Below are 16,732 nucleotides of genomic sequence, written 5' to 3'. Positions count from 1 at the left end.
ACATTCCCTGCTTTTAAACTAAGATCAGCCCTCTAAAATCAATATAATCAGTTTTCAGTTCTAAGGTCAAGGCTAAGCTCAGAAACGAACAGAATCAAAGGCTTAGAGAATGTCCGGTCCTGAGACTTCTTTTCTTCAGTGGTTTGCTTGCTTGCCACCGGCCCTCCCTTTAATTTATTTTGAATAGATAATATAGTCGCATGTTTCAAAAGTCAGAAAATATAAAATGATGTTCAGCAAAAAAATCCCATCTCTCCTCTCCTTCATCTGCCCCGGTTCCCCTCAACACACACACGCACGCACGCACGCACTTTATTTTCTTTTTCACTCTTACAGAGATTATGCAAATGCAAATACAGACTCTTTTTACAGAAAAAGTACTAAACTACTGTGTACCTTGTACCTTTCACTCAACAATGAAAATGGAGAGAAGGTTCTGGTTCTTTCCTACGACCACATCGTATCCCGTCGTGTGGGGGTACCAAATTTATTCAACCAGTCCTCCGTAGAAAGACATTGGAAGGTACTGGAGACAACATTTGAAACAAAATCTCCCACTGCGATGCCTGGGTGGCTCAGTTGATTGAGGATCTGACTGTTGATTTCAGTTCAGGTCATGATCGATCCCAGGGTCGTGGAATCGAGTCCCACCATTAGGCTCCATGCTGAGTGTGGAGCCTGCTTGAGATTCTCTCTCTCTCTCTCTCTCTCTCTCTGCCCCTCTCTCCCACCCATGCACGCTCTCTCTCTCTCTCTCTAAAACTGGAATTTTTTTTTAATTTAAAAATCTCCCACCAATCAGAAAAGCTCTCCACAAAAGCGGCAGAGAAAGAAAACAGTTATATTACTGAATAAGCATTAAACCAGACTGTGGCGCACATCAGACAATCCGCTGAAGAGATTGCAAAGGCAGGAACCCCACCCTTTTATATCCTCCAGCAGATACGGGCCTACGACCTCCATGTTCTCAGACGATAACTAGTCCTCAAGGAAGGGTACTAGACGGCCCCGTTTGTCACAATTCTTCCTGAATTCACCTGGCAATTGGGCTAGCTGTCTTTATCTGCAGGAGACAGAAATTCCTATCTTGGGGCACCTGGGTGGCTCAGTCGGTTGAGCGTCCGACTTCAGCTCAGGTCACGATCTCACAGTTTGTGAGTTCGAGCCCCGCGTCGGGCTCTGTGCTGACAGCTCGGAGCCTGGAGCCTGCTTCGGATTCTGTGTCTCCCTCTCTCTCTGCCCCTCCCCCGCTCACACTCTCTCTCTCAAAAAATGAACATTAAAAAAAAGTTTTTTTTAATTTCTATCTTTACAAGAGGCGACTTTTTGCAACCTGGAGCCCAACGCTGACGTTAGGTTCCTACCCTCCCACAGAGACTAGGTGATGGGACACTGACCTTCTGGATATGCTCTCCCATCCGTAAGAAAAGTGACCCTGGGTGGCAAAACTGGCTAGAGGCTTATTCAGCTTTTTCAAAGACTTGAGTACACCTAAAAGGAGCAGGGAAAGAATTTACAAGTTTTCTAGAGTAAATGCTCTAAGGAAAGGGAGAGGGAGTGTCTCCCTCTTTGGCACGAGGGACAATTATTTGTATTTGCCCTTACAAGGGCATTCGGGGGGCGCCTGGGTGGCGCAGTCAGTTAAGCGTCCAACTTCAGCCAGGTCACGATCTCGCGGTCCGTGAGTTCGAGCCCCGCGTCGGGCTCTGGGCTGATGGCTCAGAGCCTGGAGCCTGTTTCCGATTCTGTGTCTCCCTCTCTCTCTGCCCCTCCCCCGTTCATGCTCTGTCTCTCTCTGTCCCAAAAATAAATAAACGTTGAAAAAAATAAAAAATAAAAAAAAAAATAAAAAACAAGGGCATTCGGGTTGTTTTCAATTGTTGCCTCCCAGAAAGGATGTTGGAATGGATAATGAGCAAGGATAGGATCTCTCCGTACTGATGCGGAAAGATGGTCCAAGATGAAATTCCGCACACAGAAAGAAGATGCGGAAGAATGCGTAGACTATGGAGTTAGCCACGCTAGTGCGTTCTGTCTGGGACTAGGTGAGGGGGTAAGTGATCTGGCATTTGGAAAAGGCACCTCCATCTGACCCCCCCCCCATGGTTTTGCTTTCACCCACCGTCCTTGGAGGTCTTCTGACACTAGCAGCCTTTAAGTGAAGGTGCGTGAGTCAGCTCCCACAGTCTCCTCTGTACGATGGGGACAATGAGAACATCTCTCAACCAGGGTTGAGCCAATAAGTGCACGTGCTTAGCGCCGCACCCACAAACAGCAAGCACTCAATAAATGCCACTAGAAGCTCCCACTTTCTGAGCACCTGGGTGGCTCAGTCAGTTAAGCGTCCGACTTCCGCTCAGCTCACGATCTCACAACTCCTGAGTTTGAGCCCCGCATTGGGCTCGCTGCTGTCAGTGAGGAGTGCGCTTCGGATCCTCTGTCCCCCATCCCTCTCTGCCCCTCCCCTGCTCATGCACGCTGTCTCTCAAAAAGAAAATAAAAACCATTAAAAAAAAAAAAGTTCCCACTTTCTGAGAACACCTCTGAAGGATCCTGGACGGCCCTTCTGCCCCCGCCCTCCAGGAGCTTAAACCTCGAGGCTGATGGAGTCACCCGACATCTCTGTGGTCCAACCAGGTAAGTTCCCTGAAGAATGAGCTCAGGGCTCCGGGTTCGGCCTGGGGTTGGCGGCAGGTAGGCTTCCCAGAAGATGCCCCTGAGCTGGTATCTCCAGGAGGTTGGAGGGAAGGGGGCAAAGCGAGAAGGAGGATGCCTTCCCATGTTTATAGCAGCACTATCAACAACAGCCAAAGTATGGAAAGAGCCAAATGTCCATTGATGGATGAATGGATAAAGATGTGGTATGTATCTACAATGGAGTATTACTCGGCAATCAAAAAGAATGAAATCTTGCCATTTGCAACTACGTGGATGGAACTAGAGGGTATTAGGCTAAGCCAAATTAGTCAGAGGAAGATAAATATATGGCTTCACTCATAGGAGGACTTTAAGACACAGAACAGATGAACACAAGGGAAGGGAAGCAAAAATAATATAAAAACAGAGAGGGGGACAAAACAGAAGAGACTCATAAATCTGGAGAACAAACGGAGGGTTACGGGAGGGGTTGTGGGAGGGGGGGATGGGCTAAATGGGTAAGGGGCACCGAGGAATCGACTCCTGAAATCATTGTGGCACTAGATGCTAACTAACTTGGATGTAAATTTTTAAGAATTAAAAAAAAAAAGAACGAGGATGCCTTCCAGCCAGAGGAAACTGCACTGGCAAAAGCCATGGGGTGCGAGGCTTCAGCCTGCATTCCAGAACTCACAGGGAGGGCAGCCTGGAAATCCCAGGGGCAGCTTGTGGAGGGAGGGACCTTAGAGGCCAAGGTTATGAAGGCACGGAGGGCTGTGTTGGCCTGTGGTACAGCCACTGTGGAAGACACTGTGGGAGTTCCCCCAAAAGTTAAAAACACAAATACCAGGGCGCCTCGGTGGCTCAGTCGTTTAAGCGTCCGACCTCTGCTCAGGTCACGACCTCGAGGTCCGTGAGTTCAAGCCCCGCGTCGGGCTCTGTGTGGACAGCTCAGAGCCTGGAGCCTGCTTCAGATTCTGTGTCTCCCTCTCTCTCTGCCCCTCCCCAACTCATGTGCTCTCAAAAACAAATAAAAAACATTAAAAAAAATAAAAATAGAAGTACCCTAAGATCCAGCTTTCCCACTTCTGGGTACACATGTTAAGGAAATAAAATAATTATATCAAAGAGATATCTGCACCTCCATGTTCATGGCAGCATCATTCACAATAGCTAAGACATGGAAAAACTTCAGTGTCCATCGACACATGAATCAATAAAGAAAATGTATTAGGTATACCCAATGGAATATTTCTTAAGTTTATTTATTGATTTTGAGAGAGACAGAGTGCGACAGGGGAGAGGGAGAGAGAAAGAATCCCAAGCAGGCTCTGCACTGTCAGCACAGAGCCGGATGTGGGGCTCGAACCCACAAACCACGAGACCGTGACCACAAACCACGAGACCGTGACCTAAGCCGAAGTCAGATGCTTAACTGACTGAGCCACCCAGGCGCCCCCTACACGATGGAACATTTATTCAGCCTTTAAGCAAAGCAAATCTTGCCCTGTGTAGCAACACGGATGGGCCTTGAAATAAGTGCTAAGTGAAATAAGTCAGACAGAGAAAGACAGATACCGTCTGATCTCCCTTATACGTGGAATCTACAAAAACTGAACTCCCAGAAACTGAGAGTAGACTGGCGGTTGCTGGGGCTCGTGGGGGCAGGGGGAATGAGGATCTGTCGGTCAAAGGGTACAGACTTAACAGTTATAAGACGGATACGTTCTGGGGATGCAATGTTATAGCAGGGTGACTATAGTTAACAACACTGGGCTGTATAGTTGAAAGTCACTAAGAGAGTAGATCGTAAATGTCCCCACCACCCACCCACAGCCACCCCCACACACAAACGCTAACTACTCGAGGTGATGGATGTGTTAGCCGCAAGAGAGTTCCCCAGGATTCAAGGGAAGCCCCAGCTGACAGCCACAAGGCTCTCGATTCTGCCAACGACCTGAATGATCGGAGAAGCAGATTCTTCCCCAGACTTGATTTTAGCCCGGCGGGACCCGTGTCCAACTTCTAACCTACAGAACTGAGATAATAAATACACTGGCATCATCTTGATGCTGCGGTTTGAGGTAATTAGTCACAACAGCAGCAGAGAACTGAGACAACGGTGCTCCCACCCTGGCTCTTACAGCCCCTTAAGCCTGTCTGGTGCTTTCATGTGCGTTGTGATGGCCACAAGACAGCCCCCCAGTGTCCCCTAGAAAATGGGCCACACAAAGTCAGGGCACAAAGCCCTGGCTGGGAATCCGGGGTTCCTTCGAATGAGCTGTCGGCGTAAATACTGAAGTCCCACGCTTCGGAGGGATCCTGAGGGAAGGTGGCTCCGGGGAACGTGGAAACACAATATCACACCAGGACTGCTTTGGGGAGAGACCCACAAAGTCATCTGAAAGAGAATTGAGAGTTATTACCCTAACGCACTTCCTTGGGGCTGGTCAGCCCTCGGATACCCATAGAGGGAGCATCTACCCCGTCTATCCCCACTGATGTCCACCACAGTGACCGTCAACGTTATGGCTCTCAAGTGCCTCCCACCCACACTCTTTCTGGTTTGGTCAGATGCCAGGGCACAGCGCCATTCTTGCAATCACCTGCTGGGGGCCTCCTAGTGCCCTGGGCTCTTCCTGAAGCTTTACTGATTTAATTCTCATAGAAGCCCTGTGAAACGTGCCCTATTATTATCAGTGCTATTTTGCACGTGAAGAAACTGAAGTACAGAGAGGTTAAGTATCTTGGCTGAGGTCACACTGCCAGCGAGTGGCAGAACCAGGACCCGGACCCAGGCCACCTAGCCTCTGCATCCCATGATCCTTTGCTGCGTCAGAGACAGGAGTCTCAAAACATGCCAGTCAAGAAAACCTTGCCTTCAGATGGGGACTGAAGTGCTTCCCTGGCTTATTGTCTCCGGGTTTGAAATAGAAATATTTCAAATAGAAGTAGAAAACTCCAATCCATTTCCATGACCTCTACTCCATCACCCTCAACGCATCACACACACACACACACACACACACACACACACACACACTCAAGCTCCTCTGGAAGTGGAAAGAAAGGACGAGAAATTAGTGCTTCTGTAGGCAGGATATGATTTACACATACACAGACTAAGGGTGTCATTTTAAGAGGGGCCAACCGCTTGCCAGAGAGGGTCTGTGCCACCCATCCTCTTACGACTCCTGATTTTGGACTGGGATGGCCTCTCCTGATTCTCTTCATGATGTTCACGGAATAAAGGGTGGAGGAAATGCCATGGCAAATGTTGACGCTGCCAGGACTCTGCCTTCCATTTGGAAATTGCTTTCGGTTGGAAATTTCCCTGTGTGCAGAAGCCGCTGGCTTCCAGGTGTCCCGTTAAGAAAGAAAGTCTGGGGGCGCCTGGGTGGCGCAGTCGGTCAAGCGTCCGACTTCAGCCAGGTCACGATCTCGCGGTCCGTGAGTTCGAGCCCCGCGTCGGGCTCTGGGCTGATGGCTCAGAGCCTGGAGCCTGTTTCCGATTCTGTGTCTCCCTCTCTCTCTGCCCCTCCCCCGTTCATGCTGTGTCTCTCTCTGTCCCAAAAATAAATAAACGTTGAAAAAAAAAAATATTAAAAAAAAAAAAAAAGAAAGAAAGAAAGTCTGCTCCATTACAACGGGCAGTGTCCCCTTGCAGGGTTCACTGCTTAGAATGTAAGATACAGGACTGTCTTGCTGGGGGAAGATATTCGAATGAATTCTATGGTGTCCATTCTCCCATTTCTCTCATAGCCATAGAACCCCTGACTTTTAGCAGGGCGGATGGCAGCCCAGAGGAAAGACCACATTTCCCAGGCTGCCTTGTAGCGAGGGATGGCCATGTGACCGCATTAGGACAGAGGGGATGAATAACGCGCCCACCTTCCGGGTTGTGTACTTCCCATTTCCCTCTTCCTGCCCATAGAAATGCAGATGTGGGGGCGCCTGGGTGGCGCAGTCGGTTAAGCGTCCGACTTCAGCCAGGTCACGATCTCGCGGTCCGTGAGTTCGAGCCCCGCGTCGGGCTCTGGGCTGATGGCTCAGAGCCTGGAGCCTGTTTCCGATTCTGTCTCTCCCTCTCTCTCTGCCCCTCCCCTGTTCATGCTCTGTCTCTCTCTGTCCCAAAAATAAACGTTGAAAAAAAAAAAAAAAGTTAAAAAAAAAAAAAAAAAAAGAAATGCAGATGTGATCTCTGGATCTGGAGCAGCCCTATTAGACCCTGAGGAGGAAGCTACAGGATGAGATAATACAACAAGACTGTATAGAAGGAGGATGAAACTGGGGTGCCCGGGTGGCTCAGTGGGTTAAGCGTCCGACTCTTGGTTTCGGCTCAGGTCACGATCTCCCAGTTCACGGGTTCGAGCCCCGCGTCGGGCTCCACGCTGACAGTGCGGAGCCTGCTTGGGATTCTCTCCCTCTTTCTCTCTCTCTTGCCCTTCTGTCTCTCTCAAAATAAATAAATGAATAAACGTAAAACTTCCAAAAAAAAAAAAAAAAAAAGGAGGATGAAAACTCTTCTCCCTGGGACCCAGATTTAATGTGGCAGAGAAATAAACTTCTATGCTGTTTGAGCTTCTACAGTGTGGGGGACATTTTGCTAGAGCAGCAAAATGCTCATGTTCATATGCATATTTGTCTCTATATAGGTACATATATGCATACGTACACACACACGCACTCACACAAGGAGAAGACTGGAAAGACGTATATCAACACATTAGCCTAGTTCATTCTGGAGAAAGGGATTTCCGCTGATTTTTTTTTTCTCCTTGACACTTTGCTGTACTCTGAATTTTTTCTCGGGGCATGTGTTATTTCAAAATTCAACAAAAACAGGGGCACCTGGGGGGCTAAGTCACTTAAGCGTCCGACTTCAGCTCAGGTCATGATCTCACGGTTCGAGAGTTCGGGCCCCACGTCGGGCTCTATGCTGACAGCTCCGAGCCTGGAGCCTGTTTCGGATTCTGCGTCTCCCTTGCTCTCTGCCCCTCCCCTGCTCACACCCTGTCTTTCTCTGTCTCTCAAAAATAAATAAACATTAGGGGCGCCTGGGTGGCGCAGTCGGTTAAGCGTCCGACTTCAGCCAGGTCACGATCTCGCGGTCCGTGAGTTCGAGCCCCGCGTCGGGCTCTGGGCTGATGGCCCAGAGCCTGGAGCCTGCTTCCGATTCTGTGTCTCCCTCTCTCTCTGACCCTCCCCCGTTCATGCTCTGTCTCTCTCTGTCTCAAAAATAAATAAAAACGTTAAAAAAAATTAAAAAATAAATAAATAAATAAATAAATAAATAAACATTAAAAAAAAAATTTTTAACTCAACAAAAATAAAAGCCAAAGAAAGGGAAGCTCCTATAAATAGATCCCATTGTTTAAATCACCCTCATTTGCTTCATATGAGCCTCTATAGGTCACACACACACACACACACACACACACACACACACACACATTTTATGGAATATTTCGCTTTGTTTCCTGAGGGTTATGGAACTTTTTTTTTTTCAGGTGTTCTTTTTACTGAACAAAATGTCTCGAAGATGGTCCCATGTCCCCGTGCATAGGGTGACCTCATTTCTTATAACCAGCCCAACACGCTCCCTGGCTCGGCAAGCCAGGATTTACTGAACAGCCGTTGTTGGACATCTGCACTGTTTCTGATTTGAAGCCACTGAAAACAACACAGTGATCAAAGTCCGCAGACCTGCCTCTCTAAGCACTTGTGTGAGGCTCTGAAGTCCAACAAACATGGGTTCTAATCTGACTCCCCTGCTTCTTTGCTGTGTAGCCTCAGGCAATCTCCTGTGCATCTCTGAGTCTCCGTCTCCTTACCGTAAAATAGGGAAACCAAAGAAGCTTACCCCGTAAAATTTTTGCAAGAATAAGGACAACTAAACCCTACCACTTGCTTAGTGCCTGCTGAGTACTTTTCCAAGTGCTTCCTATGAGTTAACTGAACACTCACAACAGGGTGATATGAGGTCATGCTTAGATGCCCTGAAAGTTTTCTAGAAGCTTGCAGCTTCTTTATTTTTTTTATTTTTTTACTTTTTAAAAACGACTGCATTAGGCTTACCATATACATCGTCACTGGCCAGAATCGACTTCAGATTTATACTAACTTAAAGACAATGAGATACGGAAATGTTACTCCTATATAGCTGTATTCCTTCCCTCTTTTTGTACAATTCTTGTTATACACATTACATCTCATGTGTCACCAACCCCACAACATCCTCCTAGGAGTGCTCACTAGCAAGAAGGAAGAGGAAGGGAAAGCAGAGAAAATCATTGGTTAGAGCACCTGCTTCCCCGCAAATCTGTCCCAGCTCCAGAGCTAACAGCAGCCCTCCCTCTAAGTAACTGAAGGACGTCATTGTCCCATCCTTCCTGATGGCGCCTGTGGGCTGACAATGGACACACGGACATGTACCCATGGCTCCCATGGGGCTTCCATTCAAGTGGTAGCATGACAGTTAGGAGTGTGGGTTCTGGTCCTAGACGCCTTGGCTTCAGGCCCAGGCTCTACCACTCACTGGCTGCGTGACCTTGGGCTACTTACCCTCTCGGTACCTCAGTTTCCTCATCTGTAACAGCAGTACCTACCTCAGAGCATTTCTGGAAGGATGATATGAATTAATGCAGGCAAGGGACTCAGAACCTTATTTATTATGATGCATAATAGATGTTCAATAAACATTAGCCGTTTTATTATGTAACTTCAGAAATGCCATTGTGTGTGCCCAGAGAGGGAGAGAGAGAGAGAGAGAGAGAGACAGAAGGGGAAACAATATACACAGCGTGGGTGATTCTGCCTGGACATAAGCCCAGCAGTGAGCAAGACGCGGGGAGCGTGGGCAGAATCCTGCACATCTGAATGAGAGCTGAATCCAAAATTAGAGTTTGCAAACCTATATAATTGCTGCCACACATTACCCCTCTTTATGTCCAATGCACTTATTATGGCAAAGGACTACATTCAGAAAACTGTACTTTATGGGTGATTTAGAGGATTTTTTTGGAGTCCTATAAAATTGTTTATTTTTATAATTGGCTCCTCACATTGGAACCTGACGCCCATGTTAAATACCCTCCTTGCAGTGACTATATTTCAAAATGATAATAAACAAATGGGTGAGGATTTTCCCAAGGTTGCTCCGCTGGTGGTTTCGGGGACCAGAATGAGACCCCAGGCTGGGGACTCCCAGTCTAGTGCTCTTTTTAAACTGGGTCCTGGGGGACAGCCTGACATTCTCCCGAGAGGGGATCCGGATGTGAACCCCCGCTTCCCAGCCGGTTCTATGCGACCTCCCTTGAGAGGCTCAGTTTCTACAAGGAAAGGTTGACACCTACCTATGGATGTATGTATGTATGTAGATATGTATGTATGCGTGATGCACACAGCAGGCGCTCAAGGGCATATTCCCTTCCCTTCAAGCAGGTGGTGGGCTCTGGGTGCAATGTAGATTTGAGCCAGCAGGTGGCACTACAGCCTAAGAAGCCAGAAAAAGGGGGCCAGAAAGCGGTGTGCCTGAAAGGTGGATCTTTTGGGGTCCTGCAGAGGGCGGGCCATTCAAAGTGGATGTAGGAGTCCAGGCCACAGGAGTGCCTGCCCCATGCCCGCATAGGCAGATACTCGGAGGCTCCCAATCTTGCATAACCAAGGACCAACCTTGAGCCGGATGGAGGCCTTCCCATAAGGCATTTCCTTGAACCTTCACAACTGCCCTATGGATAGTGCCAATAAGGTCCCATTTTACAGAGGAAAATGAGCCCAGAGAGGCAAAGTGACCTGCACGAAGGCCATGGGGTCACCTCTCCAAGGCTGCCCCACCTATGCAGTGAGGGGCGGGGCGGGGGGGAAGCAGGGAGACCAGCGAGGAGGCTTGACAATGACCCCGGTGAGTACAGATGGTGACTGTGGACCCAGGTGGTGGCTTTGGAGGTGGGAGGGAGTGTTCGGATTCTGCATATGTTCTGAAGGGTGAGGTAACAGAATTTGATGAATCTGATGTGTGCGCATGAAATTGTTATTCTATGTCATACGATATACTACTTATGTTCCATGATCAGATGCCGTGTAACAAGTGAACTCAAGACTTAATGACTTTCTCTGCACATAAACACCCCGCGGGCTGAGGCAGGTCAGCCAGCGGGGCTCTCCAAGTCTCCCTTCGTTCTTCAGTTCTCACCAAGCCCTGCCCTACAGACTGGGGATGTTGTGGGGAGCAAAGCCCAAAGGTTCTTGCCCCGTAGAGCTCGCCCCGTGGGGACCCAGACACTAACATGATGTCAGACGGTGACAGAGCAGCTCTCATATCAGGGGACATCAGCAGGCAGCCCCTGGGCCCCGCTCCAGGCCCTTGGGTCTGGCGAGTTAGCTCCTCACAGCATCCTGAAAGTCCGGAAGAGTTCCTAGCACTTTCTTTATCATTGTTTTTCCACTTTATTTATTCTGAGAGAGATAGAGCACGAGCAGGGAAGGGGCAGAGAGAGGGGGAGAGACAGCATCGCAAGCGGGCTCCAGCCGCCAGCTGTGAGGCCGATGCGGGGCTCGAACTCAAGCACCGCGACATCATGGCTGGAACTCAAGAACCACGAGATCATGACCTGCGCCGAAACCGAGAGTCGGACACTTAACCGACCGAGCCGCCCCGACGCCCCAAGAGTTCCAAGCGCTTAAAAAAAGAAGGAGACAACTTCAAAATCTAGATTTACAGCCACGCTTGAAAACCTGACAACTCTGACCACTGGGGCCTGCTTTCGCCCCTGGCGGATGTCACCCGGAACAGGGCCCCGGGCCCGACTCGCCTTCAGTGGTGACTGTGGATGGTTCAAGGGAGGAGGCTGCTTTCCCTAAGATTTCCTCTCCGAAGACTGGTCGACGCAGGGTGAGGAGGCCTGACCTCCCTGTCTCACAGTGTGACATCTTCCAAAGGGCTGTCCCCCGTCCAGAGTTCCTGATGGGCCTGGCGAGGCTTCTGTTGCAAACGCCTGACTCCCCTTCCCCCAATCCCCCCCAAATCCCAAGAGCACTCCCTGGAAAATCACCTGCCCTCAAACCTCTACGGCACTGTTTCTGCAGACTCCGACCTTCAAGATGGGCACGTCCTTGCCAGCCCCCCAGAGCCTCCCCGCCTAGCCCACCTGGCCTTGCAGTTCCGTAGCTCCCATTATGTCCTGGCTTCCCCCTGGGGATAACAAAAGAAGGAGTTGACAGTTCCGGGGAGAACCTATTATCGTGCGAGGCCTCCTTCTCTGGGCAACGTGCTCACTTAATCCTCACAATAACCCCCGTGATCATTACCCACTCATGCACTCGACCTACACTTTCTCTTGACCTGACAATCCCAGGTGCTGGCGGGAATGCGAAAGGGCGCCGCCTCTTTGGAAAAGTTCATCGGTTCCTTGTAGCATTGTGAATATACTTAGGCTGGGACCCAGTGACTCCACAGCCCGATCTCTACCCGGGAAAAACGAAACCTTCCGTCCGCACAACGACCTGTGTGCCCACGTTCACGGCGGCATTATTTGCAATCACCAAAAGCTGGAAATGACCCAAGTGCCTTTCAACTGGTGAATGATAAAGAAGGTGCCGTGCAACCGCCGGCTGGAATACAGGGTGGCAATAAAAAGGAACAGGCTTCTGATCAATGTAAGGCGGCTGAAGCCCAAATGCCTTCTGCCGAGTGAAGGAAGCCAGACTCAAAAGGCTGCAGACAGGGGTGACGGGGGTCGCATAACGGAGACGTCTGTCATGGCTGCCCCAGCGTGCCCCAGTTGGAAGCGGCAGCACTGGGGACGAATGATTTCGGCTGGCGTCCAGGCCGCCCTCGATGTAATCAACACGCTGTGTACTTATTTGGGGGAGAAAAGGTGGTGGGGGTGGGGGCTCTGGGTTCCACTGCTAATAATTAAGCAAAAAAAGTTTGAACACGACAGGAATAAATGAGGTCCTCCTCGGCGGTGACATTTCAAGATTCTGCAATTCTGTGGCTTTCAGGCTTCAGAATTCCATGAGGCTGAGGACGCTGCCCACTTTGGAACCCAGAGGGCAGTCTTCTGGGACACTCTGGCTGGTGGGGGGGGAGGGCGGGAGGGGGGGAGAGGGACGGATGAAAATAACAGCAGGGGGGAGGGTTCTGACCCCTCTCCCCATAGAGTCCTCACCCTGTCCCCGGGGACAAGGCCTCTGTCCCTTCCATTCACTCACCCCAGCTGATGCCACACACACCCCCACCAGAAGCCTCCCCACCTCCCCTCATTGTGTGAAGGGCTCAGATGGAGGGACAGCCCATTAACCCCTTCCTGGCCTCATTGCTTCACTCTGCAGCTGTCACACCAAGGCCTTGGGCCTGAGCAGGGAAGAGGGCCCGATAGTTAATCACAATTACAGCGTAGAGTGTTAGCTGTGAAGCTGGCCTCCTCCATTGGCTGCCAGCCGGCCCAGGACGACGGGTGACCCGCATCAGCCACGCAGCAGGCTCTGAGACAGGACAGTCCCTTCCTGGTCACTCCCGGGACCCTCCCCCAAAGACCCCAACAAGGTGTCCGCCATTGTCAGGCCTGCATCCTGTAGCTGTTGACCCGGCCAAGCCTCCCACCTGCCCCCAGCACCTCTGCCCACTACTTTCACGGTGGGGTCCTCATGCTGTGGGTCTCCGCTGAAACATCACCTCCTCCAAGAGGCCTTCCCTGACCCCCGGGGCTAAGGTGGCGCTGCTCCCCGTCACATGCCCTGTTTCCGTGTTTTGTTTTATTTTACCAAAGTGTTTGTCGCTACCCATAATTGTCTTGGGTGTTGACTGGCTTACTGTGTATATAGTTTCCCAAGGCTGAAGTTACAAATACCCACAAACCGGGTGGTTTAAGGCAACAAAAACCTATTCTCTCCCAGTTCTGCGGCTGCAAGTTCAATATTAAGGTGTCAGCAGGGCGGTGCTCGGATGCTTCCCAGCTCCTTGCAGGGGTTGGCCCGCATCCTCGGTTTCGGTTTCGTCGACCTGTAGGCCCCGCTCTCCAGTCTCAGCCTCCATTGCCACACGGAGTCCTCCTTGTGTGTCTGTGTCCAGATTTCCATCCTTTTTTTTTTTAAAGAAGCCTGAGAAATCACAGACACTTTTCTTTTTTAAGTTTATTTATTTATTTTTGGGAGAGAGCACACAAGTCGGGGAGGGGTGCAGAGAGAGAGAGAGAGAGAATGAGAGGGAAGGAGAGAGAATCCCAAGCAGCCTCCACACCATCAGCACTGAGCCCGATGCGGGGCTCAAACTCACGAACAGTGAGATCACGACCTGAGCTGAAACCAAGAGTAGGACGCTTAACCGACTGAGCCACCCAGCTGCCCCAGATTTCCCTCTTCTTATAAGGACACCAGCCCATGGATCAGGGTCCACCCTCACCCAGCACAACCTTATACTTGATGACGCCTGCAAAGACCCTATTATCAAAGGTCACATTCACAGGAACCAGGAGTTAGGACTTGGGCATATCACATAATCCCACAATGGCGTGTTTTTATTCTTCATGTTCTAAAAGAGCAGGGCCCTGTTGGTCTTGTCATGGAACATAGTCTCTGGGAAGCAGGCACTTAATTTTAAAACAACATATTGTATCATAGCCTTTGTCCCAAGCCTGAGCTGGTCCTGGGGACAGGAGCCACTGTCAGAATCTCTGGGCAGGAGAAGCCCTCTGTCCGGTAGAGAACAGACACGGAAAGCAAGTTTGTCCCTAAAGATGACTCCCATCTCTTTCTGGGGACCCTAGGGTCCAACTCACAGTCAGCACCAATAAACACGGCAGTCCGGACAGCTGAGGAAGAGGGGGGAGAGCAGCAGGACCGTGGGAGCCAGGGAACCAACTCAGACTGGGGACCACGGAGAGCTTCACCAGCAGCTGAGCCTTCTGGGAAAGGAGCGGCTGAGGGAGCAACATGGGCACTAGGGACAGAGAGAGCCTGGCGCTGGGCGGTCTGCCAGTGCTGCCTGGATAGGGCCAGGTAAGGCGGGGACAGCTCGGCCTGAACTTTGCCCTGATGGCAAGGGGGAGCCACCGGGGGATTTAAAGCTGGGGCTTGTCAACATCAAATTTGCACATCACTGATCTCTTCCTTTTTAGTTTCTATTTATGTAGTACATTCACCTGTGTCTTTAAGGGTCAACAGATACAACAGGATGTGGCAAAGCCTGCCCACCCCCCACCCCACCTCCTCCGGCCACCCTAGCCCCCGACTCCCCTCCTGTGGGCAATCACTGTTACCAGCCTGTCCCAGAGAGTCTATGCAGACACAAGCAAATTTCTTTCCATCTCAAACATAAAAGATAGCCTAATTTACTCACCGTTCTGCACCTTGCTTTTTAAAAAATATCGAGGTAAGGGGCACGTGGGTGGCTCAGTTGGTTAAGCGTCCGAGTTCAGCTCGGGTCATGATCTCGCAGTTCGTGAGTGCGAGCCCGGTGTCAGGCTCTGTGCTGACAGCTCAGAGCCTGGAGCTGCTTCGGATTCTGTGTCTCCCTGAGGTATAAACGACATACAGAGAAATGCGGTTGTGTAACCAACACCCAGCTGTGATACAGAACATTCCCAGCTCCCCAAGTTTCTCCATGCCTTCCCAATCGATCCCCTCTATGCCCAGGGGAAGCCACAGGGCTGGCTTCTCGCACCATGGGTTGATTTATTTCACCTGTTCTAGAATTTGATACAAATAGCATCAGTATAGCAAGTTCTTTTTTGTGTCAGCTTGTGTTTGCCGCGCATGCTTTGAGATTCTTCCAATCTTTCACCCATTTTCACGACAGAGTAGTATCCCAAGACGTGGGCTCACCAGTTTGCTTATCCATTCCCTAGTTGACGGACACTGAGCTGTCTCCAGTTGTTGTCTATTACAAACAACTCTTACAAACATGTGCGTATAAGTCCTTCCGGGGCCGTGTATTTTTATTTTGGGCTGGGGGGGGGAGGGCAAAAACCTAGAGGTGAAGTGGCTGGGTCATGAGCAGACATATGGGAAACTACCAGCCTATTTTCCAAAGTGGGATGTCTGAAATACCATTCCCTATCAGGGCGTAGAGCTTGTGCATTTGTGTTCATGGCCGCAGAGTGCTCCGTTGCATGGATGTCCCAAAATTTGCTTGCCAAGTCCCCTGTTGAAGTTGTTTCCAGTTGTTTGAGGCCATCAACAATGCTGCCGTGAATATTAGCCCTGTAGACAGGGCACATGGGTGCGTGCACCCGTAGGGCACACTCCTAGGTGTGGAAGTCTTGAGTGTGACAGAGACAAATGGTTGTGCTGCAATATCCACACTCCGTGTCTTCCGGTGAGAGAGAACTCCAACTTTTACCCGGACACATGATGCCTGGATCTACACCGTATTTCTCAGCCTCTCTTGTAGCGCTTAGTGTGGCCATGCAACCAAGTTCTGACCGATAGAATATAAATAAAAGTATCATCTGTGACTTCCAGAAAGGGTCTTTATAGGGACTTCCCTCCGTTCTTGACCCCTTTCTCCTTTCTGATGACTGGAAGGCTCTCCATCTGGGATGCGGATGTGATGGCTACTGTTCGAGCAGCCATCTTGGGCCGTGAAGTGGCAGCCACATACTGAGGATGATGGAATAATAAGATAGGAGTCTGGTTCCCCACACCATGGAGCACCATCACCCTGCCAGCCCTAGACTGCTACCTTCAGACTTTATTTACATGAAAGAGAAATGCCTCTACTGTTTTTCAACGGCTACTATGAAGGGTTTTCTGTCACAGCCACCGGGTTATAAATCCCGTGCATTAGTGACTTTGAAAAGTAGTGAGTTTTGCTTTTAGAAAGGTCACTGTGGGGGCTAGAGCGCAGGCAGAGTGAAGAGCAAGTCGAAGGGAGTCGGGGAGACAAGAGGACAGTGGTCAAGGGGGGATAATAAGGTCTGAATCCATATGGGAGCGACTCAGATGCGGGTGGGGCAGCCCAACTCTCCCCAAACCTAACGGAGAGAATGATAAACAGGAAAGGATCTGACAGGTGTTCCCACCCCACCCCACCCCCACCCCCACCCACAGCCCACGCTTTCATCTGACCCCAGCCCACTTATCCACCTCATTG

At 50.2% G+C, this 16,732-nt stretch overlaps 1 protein-coding gene across 3 annotated transcripts in view; it reads right to left on the bottom strand.

Annotated features, from left to right (window-relative positions):
- FAM110A (family with sequence similarity 110 member A) overlaps nucleotides 1-16,732 on the bottom strand; it is a 147,485-nt gene that overhangs the window by 55,872 nt on the left and 74,881 nt on the right. The gene's annotated exons all lie outside the window — the stretch shown is intronic.

This window comes from Leopardus geoffroyi, chromosome A3 (genome assembly GCF_018350155.1).
Source record: "Leopardus geoffroyi isolate Oge1 chromosome A3, O.geoffroyi_Oge1_pat1.0, whole genome shotgun sequence".
NCBI classification, from domain to species: Eukaryota; Metazoa; Chordata; class Mammalia; order Carnivora; family Felidae; genus Leopardus; species Leopardus geoffroyi.
This window is presented reverse-complemented; position numbering and strand designations above follow the sequence as displayed.